General features: G+C 43.7%; 1 protein-coding gene across 2 annotated transcripts in view; it reads right to left on the minus strand.

Annotated features, from left to right (window-relative positions):
• Positions 1–17,092, minus strand: part of TNIP1 (TNFAIP3 interacting protein 1) — a 117,704-nt gene extending 100,612 nt beyond the window's left edge. For both annotated transcript variants that reach the window (XM_040345049.1, XM_040345048.1), the window contains exon 1: positions 16,938–17,092. The gene's annotated coding sequence lies outside the window, so the exon portion shown is untranslated. The remainder of the gene's footprint in view (positions 1–16,937) is intronic.
• Positions 17,093–18,563: the final 1,471 nt, after the last annotated feature.

The raw sequence follows: 18,563 nt of genomic DNA on the forward strand, positions 1-18,563 counted from the left end.
CATTTCAGGAAATCCGAGGCCGAAACAAAATTGGAGGTTAGACGAACATTTGTTGATAGAGGAGACCAGTTTAACAAGAGTAAAAAAAGAGCTGGAAGAGTATTTTAGGTTAAACGAGATGAAGGAAGTATCGGTGGCAACAGTGTGGGACGCCCATAAGGCAGTGATAAGAGGAACTTTGATCTCGGAAGGGGCAAGGAAAATAAAAGAAAAAAATAGGAAAAAAGAAGAATTAATAGAAGAAATTTTCCTCTTAGAACAAGAACATAAAAAGATAGAGAAACAACGGGATCTATATTTAAAACTGGTTAATAAACGTAATGAACTGAAAGATATTATGAATCAAGAAACCCGAAAGGAATTTAACTTAATCGCTAGGGAAAGATATACGTGGGGGAATAAAACCAATAGACATCTAGCAAGAATGGTGCAGAAAAAGAAATCAAAAAACTATATAGACAAAATCAAAAACGAAAAAGGAGAGATGTTACATACAACAAAGGAAATCGCGGAGACCTTTAGGCTATATTATGAGAGACTGTACGCGGTGGAACAAAGGAAAGGACAGGAGGGAGAAAAAATAAATAAAACTGTAAATTTCCTAAGGGAAGCAGGACTGCCAAAAATAAATAGAAGTGAATCTGAGATAATGGATAGACCAATATCGGAAAAAGAGATTAATTCTGCATTAGCGAGTACAGCATCAGGTAAAAGTCCGGGACCCGACGGTTTCACCAACCTGTATTATAAAAAGTGTAAGGAGATCCTTCTACCAAAATTACGCCAATATTTTAATGGGTTGGGCGAAGATTTCTTTTTGAGCCGGGAGGCCTCAGAGGCTATCATAACAGTTATCCCCAAGGAGGGTAAGGATAAAGGGGACTGCTCAGGGTATCGACCAATATCTCTGCTAAATACAGATGTAAAACTGTTTGCAAAGGTCTTGGCCGAGAGAGTAAAACAGGAAATGGCAAAGATGGTACACCCAGACCAGACAGGGTTCATCCAGGGAAGAGAGGGGAGGGATAATGGAGTCAGAGCGGTATTGATAATGCAAAAAATGAAAATAACCGGAATCCCCAGTCTACTCTTGTCGATAGATGCGGAGAAGGCATTTGACAGAGTAGACTGGGGATTCATGCTGCGTACCCTGGATGAAATGGGGTTTGGCCAAAGGATGAGGAAGTGGATAACAACTTTGTATCAGGAACCAAGGGCAAAAATAAAAATAAATGGAAGCCTATCCCAAGAATTGTTAATGAAAAACGGAACTAGACAGGGGTGCCCTCTGTCTCCACTCCTGTTTGTGCTCTCCCTGGAGCCATTATTGGCCAGGATACGTAAGTGCCCCGACATAAGAGGAGTCAAAATAGGGGAAGACGAACATAAACTCTCAGCATTTGCTGATGACGTCCTCTTCTATTTGCCAGACCCTAAAACCTCAATCCCAAAATTATTAGATCTATGCACGTCATACGGAGAAATATCAAATTTCAAAATTAACGTAGCTAAAACCGAGATCCTAAGTATCAATGCCAATGGTCGAGAGGAAAGGGATTTAAAACAGAAATACTGCTTCTCCTGGGTAAAAGCACTCAAGTACCTTGGTATTCTTCTTGTCCCATCAATAAAAAAAATGTATGAGAAAAATTATATTCCTTTGCTAAACGAAATTAGGGAGGAAATTGGGAGGATAAAAAATAGACCAATATCCTGGATAGGACGAATAAACTTTTGTAAAATGGTAATCCTACCAAAGATTACCTATAAGTTCCAGATGATACCCATAAGTTTACCCGGAACACTCTTCTCAGCTCTTAAAAAACAGATTATGAACTTCATATGGAGAAATAAGAAACATAGAGTATCCCTCCAAACCCTAAGACAACCCAAAATTAAGGGGGGACTAGCAGTACCAGACATTAAAACATACTATGAGGCTGTGGTTTTGTCGAGGGTGGTGGAGTGGGCTAGGGCCAGTAAGGAAAAAAGATGGGTTAATATCGAAAACGAAATGGCAAAAGCCAGCTTGGACAAGATTATATGGAACCCACCTCAATATAGGACACTAGATAAGAACTCACACGAGATAACTAAAAATGCACTAAAAATTTGGGACACTAAATATAAAAAAATAGAAAAGGAATTTAACTCACCATTACTGGCACTAAAAAACAATGACTATTTTGCACCGGGCAAAACACAGATTGGTGGAAATTGGATAAAAAAAGACACCACTCAATTAAGGGATGTAATAAAAGATGGGCACATTGTAACACTACAAGAATTAAAGGGGAAAAAACTTTTTTTGGAAATTGACGAATGGAGATACCATCAGCTAGCCCACTTTATACAAAGACTGCCGCACCCACTGAGGTCAGGGGAGCAGTTAACCGATTTAGAAAAATTATGCACATCGGAAAAGGTCAAGGGAACGATCTCAAAATTATATAAGATTCTGATAAAGGTGGACGAGCGGATGATCCCTCCTTTTGTTAAAAAATGGGAGAGGGAACTTGGATCAAAGCGAGATAGGACCTCAATAGAAAAAATGCTGACACTGGTCCATTCCTCGGCAGTAGACAGCCGTACAGCTGAGATGAGCTATAAATGCCTGACGGGATGGTACATGACCCCAGATAAACTATCTAAATTCAACGAAGGACAAACGGGAGAGTGTTGGAGGGGATGTGGCTCCCCGGGAACTATGGCTCACCTGTGGTGGAAATGCCCTAAGGTGGAGGAATTCTGGAAAAAAATATTGGGATGCATAGAAGAGATCACAAAAGAAAAAATTAAGCTGGACCCGTGGGTAGTATTGTTTCATGGGGGTGGGGAAAAAATCTAAAAATATAAAAAAAAACCTGGTCCCACATCTATTAAATGCTGCCAAAAGAATAATACCGAGAAATTGGCAGGAAGTAGACTGCCCCCACATTTGGGAGTGGATAGACTCCGTGGAAGAAACTTATAGAATGGAAGAATTGAGAGAAGGAGTGGAAGGCAATGATATAGTTCAAGATAAGAAGTGGGAAAATTGGAGGATTTTTAAGAGATCCTGGAGCTATGCCGAAAAACTTAGGGGCTGAGACCTAAAGATAAAGTAAAACAGAGACGTAGGCATCAGGAGAAAGTTTTCTGGATTGCTTATGGTGAGATAGGGGGAGGGTGGGGTGGTTGAGGGGGGGAGGGAGGAATGGGGATAAGGCAAAGGAAGTGAAGAATCGTCTTACCTGAGACTACTAATAAACTAAAAAAGGAAGGAGTAATACCTTAAACCCCCAAAAAAAAAAAATATATATATAATAAAAAAATTTCACATACTGTGGCAAGAGAAAAACAAAGTAAGAAAAATAACTACACTAATGATGCGAAACCTGCTTAGAGACGCTAAGGGCTGGCAAACGGAACATGAGCGTATAAGTGTACACTCTATGAGGTTGAAGTCTGAAGTGAAAAAAAAAAAAAAAAGTGCCAGAAGCCCAAAAACCTGCAGTCAGATTCTTAGTGACTCATGGACTATCATCTACTAGGGAAACAGAGGTAAGGCAGGATGCTATGAGATCTGCATGGACTGAGAATGTCAAGCAGCTGATGGGATGCTTTAAGATACAATTACAATTAGATTGGGTCAAGTCTAAAACAAATAGAAAAAAAATCCCTTAATTCACTACAAACTGTAATAACTTTAAAAATGATTTGCCGCCAGCAACTAGGCAAATGACTACAGAACAATTGATGAATAGACTATTTTTAAGCAGGGCTTTTTCTACCCTGGAAATTTAACAGTTCTACAAATGATTCCCTAGATGATTGCAATGACATCATCAGTAAAGTACCAAGCATTCAAAATGCATGCTCACTGTCATTTTAGCTTTAGGCTCCATGCACACAGAAGGTAAAAAAAAAAGCTATAAAAAAATGCCAGTTTGCAGGGAGCCTTTCAACGTTTTTTAGTGTTTTTGCAATAGTGTTTATTAGCGTTTTTCAGTGTAGCGTTTTTTAGCTTTTTGTTTATTTTTTCAATGGATAAAAAACGCTAAACGCTGGCGCCAGTGTTTTTGAGCGTTTTGTGTTTTTCCCGCCGAAAAACAGCACTTCTGAACGCAAATTTCAGAAAAAAGACAATAAACTCCAAAGCTCATTAACACTAAAAAACGCCCCTTGTAGGCATGGGCACATAGGCTAACATAGAGTTCAGTTTATGGGCTTTTTAAAAAAACGCCAAATTGCCAATAAACTGCAGTTCATCAGCTTCTGTGTGCATAGAGCCTTATAAGGGCCTGTGTACACTTTTGGCTGTCATCACTTTTCAGGAGCAATATATACATATATATTTTACATTCACATCAGTCTCTGCCCTCAAGAAGCTTACAATCAAAGGTAAAAAAAATAAACACAAGAGGGCGCCTCCATCTAGGTGTAGCGAGTTATTAAAAAAGCATAAAAGACAATAAAAATGCACTCAGATCAAGCCCCATATTCCAGCCTGAAGCCTGACCGCTACACTTCCATCAAGAAGCCAGCTTCAACCAGCTGAGCTCTGCAGCCTCACAGTGATCCTATGAAGGTTTATATGAGTCTATGACAATCCTTGATATTTTTATTGTCTTTTATGCTTTTTTAAATAAATTGCACCACCTAGATCAGGGGTCCTCAACTTTTTAAACAGGGGGCCGGTTCACTGTCCCTCAGACCGTTAGAGGGCTGGACCATAAAAAAAACACTATGAACAAATTCCTATGCTCACGATCATTGCAACCCCCCCCCCCCCTTCACCATCATCATTGTAAGCCCCTCATTGCAAGCCCCCCCTCACAATCATTAATTGCAAACCGATCATGATCATTTAACGTCCCCCCCCCCCACCTCACCATCATCATCAGCCCCTCATTGCAAGCCCCCCCTCGCTATTATCATTGTAAGCCCCTCATTGCAAGCCCCCCCTCGCTATTATCATTGTAAGCCCCTCATTGCAAGCCCCCCCCCCCTCACTCATTAATTGCAAGCCGATCAAGATCATTGCAAGCCCCTCCCCATCATCATCATCAGCCCCTCATTGCAACCCCCCTCACCATTGCAAGCCCCCCTCACCATTGCAAGCCCCTCATTGCAACCCCCCTCACCATCGCAAGCCCCTAATTGCAAGCCCCCCCCATCATCATTACATCTTTATCAGCCCCTCATTGCAACCCTCCTCACCATCACAAGCCCCCCTCACCTCACCATCGTAAGCCCCCTCACAGCCTTACTCCTTACTGTGCCAAACTGCTGCTGTATCACAAAGCTCACAGTGTTGTTAACAGTTTGGGCGTGCTGTGATAAAAGTTTTTGGGTACAAACAACAGCTAACATACCTATATGTGGTATTGCTGCGATCGTCGGAGAAAAGAGAATTTATTTTAGGTTGTTCTTTGGTGGTACATTATGATAGTAGCAAGAAATTTACAGCTACATTTTATTTATTTTTTTACTATTGTGGGCCAGTTTCCCTTTAAGCTGAGTTCCACCTAAAAATTGAACTTCCGCTTAATCCACTCCTTGCCCCCTTACATGCCACATTTGGCATGTAATTTTTTTTTGGGGGGGGGGGGGGGGGAGTGGGGGCTTCAGGAGGAGTGGGACTTCCTCTCCCACTTCCTCCTTCCGCCGAGGGGCTGGTAAGGCGAATAGCTTAATCGCCTTATTGCAGCCCCTCCCTGTAGGCGAGCGCCTGTCCAATCGGACGGCGCCGCTCGCGCATGCGAAGTGGGTGCCCGGCCGTGAAGCCGAAAGCTGTAACTGCCGGGTGCCCACACTAGGAATGAAGACGGGGGGCGAGGAGCAGAGCCCCGGCAGGCGCGTCGCTGGAACCGTGGAGCAGGTAAGTGTCTGTTTATTAAAAGCCAGCAGCTAGACTTTTTGTAGCTGCTGACTTTTAATAAACTTAAAAAAAGGCTGGAACACCCCTTTAATAATCATAATATTAATAAAAAAATAAAATCAGGAGATATCCATTACCATTTACCACAAAATGAAAGCCCAATTTGTCCTGAAAAAACAAGGTGTAATCCACCCGGATGCGCAAAGTAGTTGTGATAATATGTACACTTTGTCTAACACGTGTCAAAGTTGCAAAATTGTGCTTAGGCATTAACATTTGTTTTACCCTAATGCCTAATACATGGTTAGTCGGGTTGAAAAAAAAGACACAAATTCATCTAGTTCAACCAAAAAAAAAAAAAATACTATCCCATATACCCAATCCTATAACCATAGTTGATAGTTGAAAAGCATGATCCAATTTGCTACAGTAGGGGAAGAAAATTCTTTCCTGATACCCTATGAGGCAATCGGATATTCCCCGGATCAACTTTATCTATAAATGTCAGTACCCAGTTATATTATGACGATGAGAAAATGGGCCGAAAAATACCACTTTGGGAGTGATCATCCGATAATCTGATCGTTAGTACACAGCCTTCGAGAGCCGATCACGACAGTTCGTGTGAAAATATCCGAAGGGACAAGCTCGAAAATTTTCAGGATTAAGACCAAGCGTGCTCAGAAATGAAAGAATACAATCCAATACATCACTTTTGAAGTTGCATTCTGTCGTCCAAGAATTTTCGTAACTTTAGTATTCTATTGGTTTTCGACATGAGACTAGCACGCAAAAAAAAAAAAAAAAAAGGATCATCCGCCCGATATTCTTATCGTGTGTACTTTAGACGATAAGGGGTTAAACATCCTGTTTAATCGAAACTCAAAATAAAAGTAACATTTTTATTAAATATAGAATAAAACAATGAAGGATACTGATCACTTTGAAGTTATTTTAGACAAAACTGTGGGTTTTTTTTTATTTATACATTCCTTTACGTTTGTATATCCTCCTCGTAATGAAACCGAGGGACCTTTTTGAAAGCGAAAAACAGATGTGGTGAAAATGTAAAATGTAGAATTTAGTTTTGCCCTGTTTATCCATAGTTTGCAACCTTCTAAATCAGCTACCAAGGCAACCTTCCTGCTGCTTTGCATCCTTCAACCGCATACCTAGATACAAAACCAAACCAAAACAAATATCTCTATCATGCTAAAAAATAAAACACAACATCCCAATGCGAATACGGGTAACCACAGGTGGCCACATATTTCACAAAGTACAAAGATACGGCACCTGCTAACCGACCGGTCGTTATATTGATCCTCTGCTTTTAGAGGTTCATATTTGAGTGATTTGACATGTCAAAATCGCATGCCAAACCGGTAGAAATTGCCAGCAATGACACCGTCTGAAATCGGTGCCATGCCACATTTGCGGCGCCGCACCGATTACCAAAAGTCGTTTCTGTACTACTTTTTGGTGACTTTGGGGTGCGATTTCAATAGACATCTCTTCGGCAACCCGCACAGATGTCTCTGAAGTCACCCTCGAAGTCAGGACTGAAATGCGGAAATGAAATTGTGCGAGTCAGGGTCGCCAACCTCCCGCAGCATTTTTTACTGACAAAACATTTACTGGTGAAGCACATTTTTTACTGTCAATCTGAGAAATTCCAGAACTCCTATTGAAAACTAACACAGTGAATATTTGAACAGTATAAACATGATATGGAAACACTGACAAAACCCAGAACAAGTAAAAGTAATTTGCTTAAAGCGGAGCTCCACCCTAAAGTGGAACTCCCGACGATCGGAACCCTCTCCCCCTCCGGTGTCACATTGACACCTTTCAGGGGGGGTGCAGATACCCGTCTAAAGACAGGTATTTGCACCCACTTCTGGCCACACAGTCTCGGGCAGACTGCGGGCATGACGTCACCTACCCCCCCGTTGTGTCCTGGGAACACTCAGCTCCCAGTACACAGTGGGAGCCAATCAGCAGGCGCAGCGCAACTCGCGCATGCGCCGTAGGGAACCGGGCAGTGAAGCCGGAGCGCTTCACTTCCTGGTTCCCTCACCGAGGATGGCGGGGGAGCAGCAGAGTGACGAGCGATCGCTCGTCCTCTGCTGCGGACGGCGCTGGACTCCAGGACAGGTAAGTGTCCTAATATTAAAAGTCAGCAGCCGCAGTATTTGTAGCTGCTAGCTTTTAATATTTTTTTTTCAGCTGACATCCTCTTTAATTTACACTTAAAAAGTCGACACAGCATGAAATTATCAGACCCTGATATTAACTGGAAGTTGTAAAAAAATAAAAAATATCACAGATTTTTACAAACTGTCAGGAAATTTACTGGCAGTTGGCAACACTGGTGGGAGTTCAGCTAAACTCATACAATTTCATTGCCGCCGTCAGTGTGAACCTGGGCTTAGTTGATTTCAATACTAATCTGCTGCAAATGCATATGCGTTTTTTCTGCAATTTTACCACGTTTGCATATTTTTAACACATGCGATTCAAAAACCGCACATTGCGCTGCGTTTTTTTGGTGCGTTTTCCATTGCTTTCAATGAAATGTGCATTTTTGGTGCAGATTTTTTTTAACTCCTCAAACATGCTTAAAAAAGACTGCAGCGGAAGCCCCAGCCCCAACGTGAACACATTCATTGATTTTAAAGAGAAGCGTTTTTCTTGAGCTTTTCAGGTGCTTTTTTTTAACGCAACTTGGGTTAAAAGAGTTAGTAAAAGAAAAAAAATGTTTTCCTTTAAAATAACAAACATGTTATACTTACCTCCACTGTGCAGTTCGTTTTGCACAGCGTGGCCCTGATCCACGTCTTCTGGGGTCCCTCGGTGGCTGTCGCTGGTCCTCCCCGCAAGTACTGACCACAGTAATGCGAGAGCTTGCATTAGTAATTAGTATTTGCGGGCACGCTCCCATGATACAGTGAGCGGCCATAGCCGTTCACTGTATCACTCGGCCCCGCCCCTCGGCGCGCCGCGTCACTTGATGTGACTGACAGCAGCGCCAGCCAACGGCCGCGCAGCTTTCAATCGAACCGCACTAGCCAATCAGCGGCCAGGCTGAGCGGCGAAGAGGATCTCGGGACAGAGCGCGGGACTTTCGAGGGGTCAAGTAAGTATAACAGGGGCTGGGGGGGGGGGGGGGGGGGCTGGCAGCATCAGATGTTTTTTCCTTTAACCTTAGGCAGCTTTCACACTGAGGAGTCTTTCAAGTCCTTTTGCGTTTAAAAAAAGCGCCTGAAAAGCTCAAGAAAAATGCTTCTATGTATTTTGTTCTCACTGGGGCGGTGCACTTCCGTAGCAGTGTAAAAAAATTCTGCCTGCACATTTTTGGAGCATGTTCGGGGAGTTTAAATAAAAAAAAAGAGCACCAAAAAATGCTCCTCCACATTGAAATGAATGGGAACCGCATCAAGTGTTTTTGGTGCGGTTTTTGAGTCACATGTCCTTTAAAAAATGCACCACAAATGCTGCAAAAGCGCAACAAAAAACGCATAGGCGTTTTACAGGTGGTTTTGATGTGCACCAGTGTGAAAGTGCCCTTAGATCTACCATCAACTATGTATTGTAGGGGACTTCCTGCTTGAATACTAACTGATTGTGTGGTTTAGGTAGGTCCTCATATTACATCATTTTAGTAAATTTGATTGCACAAAAATTGTAATGTGTATATTGAGCTTAAAGGGTCACTAAAGGAAAAACATTTTTTTGCTGAAATGACTGTTTATTGGGTATAGAGACATAAAAGTTAACTGATTGCTTTTAAAAATGATTAAAAATTGAATTTAATCTATCATATAATGTGCCTCGAGTTTCACTTTCGGTTTTAAAGGTACATACATGAAGTTCCGGGTGAGAGGTGAGTCGGGAAGACTCACAGAACAAAAACAAACAAATCCAGGGCAGTGTTTTGTTTTTAAAATGAATCTGATTGGTTCTGAGGAGTTTTAGACACACAGTAATGACAGCTTAGACCAGCCTTTCTCAACCAGTGTGCCGCGGCACACTGGTGTGCCGTCAGAGGTTCTCAGGTGTGCCGCAGGATCAGTGGAGAGAAGGCTGTCAGATGAGCTCTCCTGCCGAACTGTGAGAAGCTCTGTCGGCTTCAAAATAGAAAGTAAAGTGCAGAGGAGTGTGCTGTGCTCTCTGCTTCCCCCTAGAGTGCAGTACCCAGCTCAATGAGGAATCTAGAAAGGTACTGAGCTAGAAGCTATTCATTTTAAAATGGCTTTATACATGTGTCTGTGTGTGTGTGTGCACATGTGAGTGCATGTATGTATGTGTGTGTGCGTGTGTGTGCATGTAGGTATGTGTGTGTGTAAGCATGTGTGTAAATGTAAGCATGTGTGTATGCGTAAAGTGAAAAAAAGTGGTATATAAATCCATAGTTTTTTTTTTCACTTTATTTTTCTATATGAGTGGGTATTGTAGCGCTGCACTCCTTTGTATTATGTCTTGCTTTGAAGTTTTTGTGCTGAACTTTAGTGCTAGCTGCTTCATTTATTTAATTTATTTTTTCAACATATGATACACAATCATTTTTTATTTTCACCAATTTCCTTTAGCGCTGCGTCAGCCTTAGGGCTTTTCTCTTTTCCATGTGTGTATGCATGTAAGCATATGTGTAAGCATGTGTGTAAGCGTGTGTAAGCATATGTCTGTATGTATGTGTGTATGTTACTTTTAATCCTGACCCCCCCCCCCCCATTCCTGTACCATCAGAATGGCTTTTGTAGGGCTTGTTTAATAGCAGCAAGGACTGCTGCTCCTCTGAAAAGCAATCCATGCACAGATCGCTTTTCAGAGGCATTTGACAGGCGGTAAAGAGGCATTATGTTGCTTCCTCACCACCTGTTTTAGGCCCGTAAATGCAGCATCACTACACTGCAACTGTGCAATGCACACAGTTGCGGGGTAGTTTCAGTGCAGCCCTATTCACCCTCGGTATACCTCCAGTTGCAGCCACAGCATGTGAACACCCTCAGCTGCTGCCTCTGCAGCTAAGGTGGAGAAGTTGGGGGTGGTAAAACAGTTCAACCATGTGGTTTTACCGCCCCTATGACATGTGAACAAGTCCTTGGTTCACATCTGTGTAGCTGCATGTAGGGCAGTCCATTAATTTCCGTACCCACAAAATGCAGGGAAACAAGTCCCCAAACTTTTTTTTTTTTAAATTGCACTGCAGCAAAAGCACCACACGTTTTCCAATCTGTGGGGGTACCATTAAGAAGCAGAGCATTTGTCTGTGAGCACGATTTTGCCCGTGTTCTGCGACACACCGTAATGTGAACCAAGCCTTGGACTGGGGTGCCTCAAGACTGAAAATACTTTTTAAGGGTGCCCCGACTAGAAAAAGGTTGAGAAACACTGGCTTAGACCACCGTGAAAATCTCCCAGTAGGATGGTTATAAGGAAATAGGCAACCAGGAAGTGTGGAGATCAGAGCAGAATTACAGCTACTTCAAAGCAAAAATGAACAATGAGGACATGAAACCAGTACTGCAGTAAGGTAAAGGAAGCAATTTAGCTAAAAAAAAAAAAAATTCCTTTAGTGACCCTTTAATTTTCCAATGATACTAACCAGAACAATCATGAGGTCAGCCAAGCCTCTGCATCTTCATACTTATTTGAGATGAGTGACTAAGTATTTATATCAGGGGGACAGAAACACAGACAGGCGACTATCATTTCAGGAGGTCAGCAATGGCAGCCTACAGATTTCTGCAATGATGGGTTTCCTTTAATTAGTCACAGGGACTTTCTTGTACGGTGGAATACCTCAAAAGGCCCATTCACACTAATGTGTGGTGGAAGCATGTATGAAAAGCCACGTGTTAACATGCACTGCCACAACCCATGGCAACGCACCTGCTCTATGTGGGGTGTCATTCGTTGTGAATGGCACCCCAATGTATTATACAGTAGAGGCCAGGGGCGGACTGACCATTTGGGCACTGCCCGAGGGCCCCATGCCACTAGGGGGCCCCATGAGGCTTGCCAGCCTCAGTAAAACCAGGGAAAGTATGTATGTAATCCCAAGATTATAGCTGCCCGCCTCTCAAGTACCTTTTCAGTGTCTGTATGTGTATCCTGTGTGTATGTATACTGTATGTGTATCCTGTGTGTAAGTCTGTATACTGTATGTGTGTGTGTGTGTGTATACTATGTGGCCCCATAATCTATTGCCTTAGGGCCCCATAATCTAATATTGCCCGGGGGCCCCATAATCTCCTATTGCCCGGGGGGCCCATGAGTTGTCAGTCCGCCCCTGGTAGAGGCCAAACACAACGAATCGCAGTGCACCACAACACATCCACTGCTCATCTAGGAGAGAGTAAGGCTGGATTCACACCTATGCAGTTTTAGTGCTTTTTGCATTTTGCAGATTTTTACTACACAACGTGTTCCATAGGAAACCATGGTAAATGGACTGTAGTGCAAATCTGCAAAATGCACTAAAAATGCATAGGTGTGAATCCAGCCTAAAAGTACTTTAGGTTACCCAATCCTCTGCTCCCCCCTCTTTCTGCCAGTGGACTGCCCCTCGGTGTCAACACAACCAATGCAGGGCTATAGACCCTGTATGGGTCTTGATGATGTCATGACCAGAGATTGCTGGAGCATGGGGGAGAAAACAATGTGGGGACCAGTCTAGCAGCGTTGAGGGGCGGATGATTGGGCAAGTAAATCTTATTTTTTTTATGTACTCAGACCTAAATGAGCGGTTACCACTTGCAGTGCCGGTGCAGTCCCACAGTGATCATTTTTATGTTTCCCAGAATTGGGCTTTAAAGCTGAACTCCAGGAATTTAGACCAGTGGTCTCCAAATTGGAGTTGGGGGGCCAGATGCAGCCCCTTGCCTGCTTTTATCCGGCTCTTGGGGCACTATTTTTATCCACTGATACCAACAATAGGACATAATTTCTCCCACTGACACCAATGATAGGCCACAATTCCTCCCAGTGACACCAACAATATGGTGCTATTCCTCCCACTGACACCAAAAATGGGGCACAATCCCTCACAATGACACCAATGATGGGGCACAATTCCTCACAATGACACTAAATGATGGTGCACAGTTCCTCACAATGACACCAATGATGGGGCACAATTCCTCACAATGACACTAAATGATGGGGCACAATTCCTCACAATGACACTAAATGATGGGGCACAATTCCTCACAATGACACCAAATGATGGGGCACAATTCCTCACAATGCCACCAATGATGGGGCACAATTCCTCACAATGCCACCAATGATGGGGCACAATTCCTCACAATGACACTAAATGATGGGGCACAATTCCTCACAATGACACCAATGATGGGGCACAATTCCTCACAATGACACCAATGATGGGGCACAATTCCTCACAATGACAACAATGATGGGGCACAATTCCTCACAATGACACTAAATGATGGGGCACAATTCCTCACAATGACACCAATGATGGGGCACAATTCCTTCCACTGACGGAGCATTGTTTATTCCCACTAACCTCAGGACCTTTTCTACTACCAATGGCCACAGTCTGGCACCCCTTAAGTCTAAAGTAAACTGGCCCTTTTTTCTAGAAAGTTTGTAGACCCCTGATTTAGACCAAATCTGCCCTTGCAGCCCCCCACCCCACACACCAAGGGTCAAATGCTTGTTTAGTCTAGGGGTGCAGCTAAAATATGTATCACTTACCCTATCCTCAATTTGGCAGACTCCAATGCTTCATCACGTACTATGCAGGGATATTAACCCTGCGTTGTACATTGGGATGGCAAGCATGCCACCATGGCTGACTAATCACATGGATAAAGAAAGCCTGCTGGAGCCAGGAATGGGGTAAGCATTACAGCTCATCCCTGCACCCCTAGATTGAACAATCATTTAACCCTTGCGGTGAAGGCTGGCCCCACTGTATTTGGAAAATCTGCAATACACGAGTTTTAAAAAAAAATGGAATTAGCAAGAATTACTCTAAACCCATTGGAGGTGGTACAACTGAAACGATCAATCGACCAAACCCTGGTATTGCACTAAAAGTGGTGGGCAGGGTGGATTTGATTTACATCTAGTCTATTTAAATCATAATTTTAAAAAGTAACTGTCATCTTTGTCCCGCAGCGGCTCCTCCTCTGACCTGCAATTGACTTAGGCTGGATTCACACCTATGCATTTTTTTGTGCTTTTTGCAGATTTGCACTATAGTCCATTTACCATGGTTTCCTATGGAACACATTCTGTAGTGCAAATCTGCAAAATGCAAAAAGCACTAAAAATGCATAAGTGTGAATCCAGCCTTACCGACAGTCCCATTCACTTTAATGGGGCGGCAGTGACGTGGCGGCAGCAGGTGAGTGGATGCCCGCTAACAGGTGCTGTCATGATGGATCTGAAATGACAGGTGCTCTTTAAATGTAAGGACTTATTCTTGCTGGTAGTTAGAATCTTTAATAATTGCACAAAAATGAAGGATTCCGATTTAGAATAAACCGTCATATTGGTAAAACAGAACCGATTCAATCACAGAGCAGGACCCTCTGATCCCTCCTGTACTAGTTGTATTGTAACTGTACTGTCTGCCCTTGTGTTGTAAAGTGCTGTGCAAACTGTTGGCACTATATAAATCCTGTATAATAATAATAATAATAACAACAATATTAATAATAAAGCCTAGTGCTACATAACTAAGCTCCATTTCATGCTGAATAAACAAAATGATTAATGTATCTTAACCACTTAAGGACCGCCGCACGACAATATACGTCAGCAGAATGGCACGGCTGGGCACATGGACGTATATATACGTCCCCTTTAAGAGCCCATCCGTGGGTCGCGAACTCGACTCCGGCGACGCGCTCTCGCGACCCGGTTCGAAGCTCCATGACCATGCGACCCGCAGACCCGATTGCCGCGGGTGTCCCGCGATCGGGTCACTGGAGCTGAAGAACGGGGAGATGTGTGTAAACAAACCTTCCCCGTTCTTCTCTATGTCAGTGATCGTCTGTTCCCTGATATAGGGAATGACGATCACTGACATCACACGTCCAGCCCCGCCCCCTACAGTTAGAAACACACATGAGGTCACACTTAACCCCTACAGCGCCCCCTAGTGGTTAACCCCTTCACTGCCATTTTCACAGTAAACAGTGCCTTTTTATAGCACTTTTCGCTGTGAAAATGACAATGGTCCCAAAAATGTGTCAAAAGTGTCCAATGTGTCCGCCATAATGCTGCAGTCACAAAAAAAAAAAAAAAAAAAAAAATAAAAATCGCTGCCATTAGTAGTACAAAAAAAAAAAATATTAATGCCATAAAACTATCCCCTATTTTGTAAACGCTATAAATTTTGCGCAAACCAATCGATAAACACTTATTGAGATTTTTTTTACCAAAAATAGGTAGAAGAATACGTATCGGCCTAAACTGAGGGAAAAAAGTGTTTTTTTATATATTTTTTGGGGATATTTATTATAGCAAAACTTTAAAAATATAGCATTTTTTTCAAAATTGTCGCTCTATTTTTGTTTATAGCGCAATAAATTAAAACCGCAGAGGTGATCAAATACCACCAAAAGAAAGCTATATTTGTGGGGGGAAAAAAAGGACGCCAATTTTGTTTAGGAGCCATGTCGCACGACCGCGCAATTGTCAGTTAAAACGACGCAGTGCCGAATCGCAAAAAGGGACCAGGTCCTTTACCTGCATATTGGTCCGGGTCTTAGCCTAGGTTCACACTGCTGCGAATTCAAAATCGCGGTAAAATGCGCGATTTTACGGCTGCGATTTTGCCGCGATTTCGTCCGCAATTTAATGTAAATCGCCCCGAAATCGCAAAAAGTAGTACAGGAACTACTTTTTGAAATCGCAGATGCGGCGTCGCACTGATTAGGACAGTGCCATTGCCGACAATTGACGCCGATTTGAGATGCGATTTGACATGTCAAATCGCATCTCAAATCGTTCCAAATCGTACCCAGTGTGAACCAGGGCTCAACCGGTTAAAGTGGAGCTCCACCCTAAAGTGGAACTTACGCTCATCGGATTCCTCCCCCCCTCCGGTGCCACAATGGGCACCTTTCGGGAGGAGGATACCTGTCAAAGACAGGTATCCTTTCCCACTTCCGGGAGTCCGGCCGCGTCATCACCGTGGGGCTCCCTCCTTCTCCTCCCCTGGCTGCCGGGCTAATAGGAGAGAGGAGCGGGGCCTCGCACATGCACAGTAGGGTTCCTGGGTTCCCTTACCCGCAATGGTGAGGGCAGCACCCGACAGCTGGTGGGAAACATCAGCTGCCGTGCCGACATCGAGGGACACCAGGACAGGTAAGTCTCCATTTATTAAAACCCAGCAGCTGCAGTATGTGTAGCTGCTGGCTTTTATTTATTTATTTTTTGCCCGGAACACCCCTTTAAATAGAAAACTATCTTTAGATAGATTTTTACTCCAAAAGCATCTTATTAAAATAAATTTGATAAAAAATAAAAATAAAATGTTGTTTGTTTTTTTTAATCATTGATTTTTATCCACCCTGGTGGTGGGTTCAATCATCCAAAGGGTTACTAGATCCAAGTCCCAGCAGCAGCTAGATTACTAGTGGTTGTATGAAGTCTCCCTACTCCTGCTGCAACCCCAGTAATATACACCTTTTCCCAAGAAATGCCGGACTCCTTTGTACAGATCAGGCATAATTAGATTGTAAGCCCTAATGACCAGGGCCCTCTGATTGCTATTGTATTGTAATGTCTGCCCCCCGTGTTGTAAAGCGCTGTGCAAACTGTTGGCGCAATATAAATCCTGTATAATAATAATAATAATAATAATAATAATCAGTTTTGGATGGACAGGCTGGATCATCAGACATGTGACACTCAGCATCCTCTATAAATCTGTACCCTCCTGTTTATGTTTGTGCCATGTGATCAGGTACACAGCAGCACAACAATCCCCTATATACAAAGAGCAGGCACTACAGACCACAATGCATTGCAGATCCCTGCTAAAGTATAAACAAGGGCTGAAATAGCCAGGAATCAGTGACATTACCTTCTCCTATGGGATCCTCAGCTTCTCCTTGTCTCCTCTCCTAGTAGGTCTGTGCTACAAAAGTAACAAAATCCATAAACAATACAATGCAATCTGCTACTCATCACATTACCACTTCCTATTGCTGGGGATTCCCGTGTGCACGCTGATTGGTCAGTCTCACCAATGAGGAAGCACAGTGTGACAGTCAATCAGCGGGAAGCCCCGCCCCCTCAGCTGTGATCTCAGAGCAGATCTGTGGCTGAGAACTTTTACATGGAATGCAATGCATTCAGCCTGTGTTCTGTGAGGAGAAGAGCAGCTCATGGAAATCAACAGCTTGGAGGAGTTGTGCTGAAAAATGGAGGACTTTCTACTTTTTTTTTTTCCCAGAGTAGTGCGTTGCTACATACTACACCGCATCGCAGCCGCTGCAGCACATAAAGATGAATGAAATGTTATTTAACCACTTGCCTACTGGACACTTTTGGGCTCTTTCTGGAAAGGCAGATTTTCAGCTTTCAGCGCTGTTGCATTTTGAATGACAATTGCGCGGTCATGCTACACTTGTAACCATTTTTACTTGTATCTTTCACACACAGGGCTGTCTTAATGAGAGGGCACACCTGGGCACTGCCCAGGGGCCCCAGCTGGTAATTTTTCTCCTTCATTGATATGCAGTGATGAAGCGTCACTGATGGGCACTGATAGGCTGCACTTGTGGGCACTGATAGGCACAGATAAGGCAGCACTGATTGGCACAGATAAGGCGGCACTGATAGGCCCTGATGGGTAGCACTGATAGGTGTTACTGATGGTCACAGATGGCACTGATAGGTGGCACTGATGGGCACTGGTAGGTGACAATGATGGGCACTGGTAGGTGACAATGATGGGCAGCACTGTTGATGAGGCACTGATTAGTGACTTTGATAGGTGGCACTGTGGGCACTGATGGGTGGCACTGTGGGCACTGGTAGGTGGAGCTGGTGGGCACTGGTAGGCGGCACTGTTGTGCACTGGTGGGTGGCACTGACAGGTGGCACACATTTACACAGATAAACTGGGCAGCTCTCATGGCTGTCTTCCTGTTGCAGTCTTGGAGTCTGCCAATTAACCACTTGCCGCCCGCCAATGACAAATTGACGTTGGCAAAGTGGTTGTAGAATCCTGACTGGACGTCATATGATGTCCTCAGGATTCTGAGCCGCTGCGCGCCCCTGGGGGCGCGCATCGCGGCGATCGTTGTTGCAGGGTGTCAGTCTGACACCCCGCAACACCGATCAAGGTAAAGAGTCTCTCACGGAGACTCTTTACCACGTGATCAGCCGTGTCCAATCACGGCTGATCACGATGTAAACAGGAAAAGCCGGTAATCGGCTTTTCCTCACTCGCGTCTGTCAGGCGCGAGTAGAGGAGAGCCGATCGGCTGCTCCTGTGACAGGGGGGGTGGTTTGTGCTGATCGATTATCAGCACAGCCCCCCTGAGGATGCCCACTGGACCACCGGGGATGCCCACTGGACCACCAGGGATGCCCACTAGACCACCAGGGATTAAAAAAAAAGAAAAAAGGTAAGCCAGACCACCAGGAATGAGAAGGACACAAAAAATGGATGCCAATCAGTGCCACAATGGATGCCAATCAG

The sequence above is a fragment of the Rana temporaria genome, chromosome 3 (genome assembly GCF_905171775.1).
Source record: "Rana temporaria chromosome 3, aRanTem1.1, whole genome shotgun sequence".
NCBI lineage: Eukaryota > Metazoa > Chordata > Amphibia > Anura > Ranidae > Rana > Rana temporaria.